Source organism: Frankliniella occidentalis, unplaced genomic scaffold (assembly GCF_000697945.3).
Source record: "Frankliniella occidentalis isolate FOCC.00 unplaced genomic scaffold, Focc_3.1 Scaffold58, whole genome shotgun sequence".
NCBI lineage: Eukaryota > Metazoa > Arthropoda > Insecta > Thysanoptera > Thripidae > Frankliniella > Frankliniella occidentalis.
Genome location: NW_026267188.1, coordinates 1,184,514 through 1,185,337, shown reverse-complemented (window position 1 = coordinate 1,185,337; position 824 = coordinate 1,184,514).

Here is an 824-nt window from a genome sequence, read left to right as displayed (position 1 = left end):
CGTGGTAGAGGAGCAGGCAGTAGGCAAAAGGGAGGGGGGAGGGGAGGGTAGGTTGGGGGGTTGAAGTGCGCGCTGCAGCCGCACACCGTCTGCCAGGCGACTGCTGGAAGCAGAATGTGGATAAAACAGGATAAATAAAACGCAAACACAAACATGGCATATTTATTGCTGCGAAAACTATTTTAGGGATTTCCTTTGTAAACTCCAACAAAACTAGAATATTTGTGATGCTATAGACATGAAAAAAACTAATTTTCGTCACAGAGGTTGAAAACATAATCATGTTTGCCCCAACTATCACGTAACTGGAATATGGTAATGATGTACTGTAAGCAGGCGGGGCGGGGGAGCGACACCTCGTGGCATTTCCCTTCCACGGCCCCGCGGCCCCTTAGGCCCTCGGGCCGCCGGCCTTGCCTCCGCGCGGGTCGGGTAGGGCCTCCCCGCTCACAATACACTTGATTCCTCCCCCTTTCCTTTGTGCTAATCCCTGTCGAGGCGCCCCGGCCAGGGGCGGCGCCACTACTGAAGAGAGGAGGGGTAGGAAGGGGAGCAGAGGGGAAGGAGGTGGGGGGGGGGTGAAAAATCTGTCGACAGGTTATTGACTATGCCCTTCTCGCGGGCCGGGCGGGCAGATCAGTGTTTGACAATCAGGGCAAAGTGTGACGGCGGCAACGGCAGTCACGGCGGTGACGCTGATCCCAGTGCACACCAGCCATATCCACACTGTGAATGAGGGATGAGCCTAGTAAGAAGAAGAAAAGAAGATGGTGGCGTAGCGTAGCGCGGACCCATAACAAAGCAGAAAGCTGCATCGTGGAATT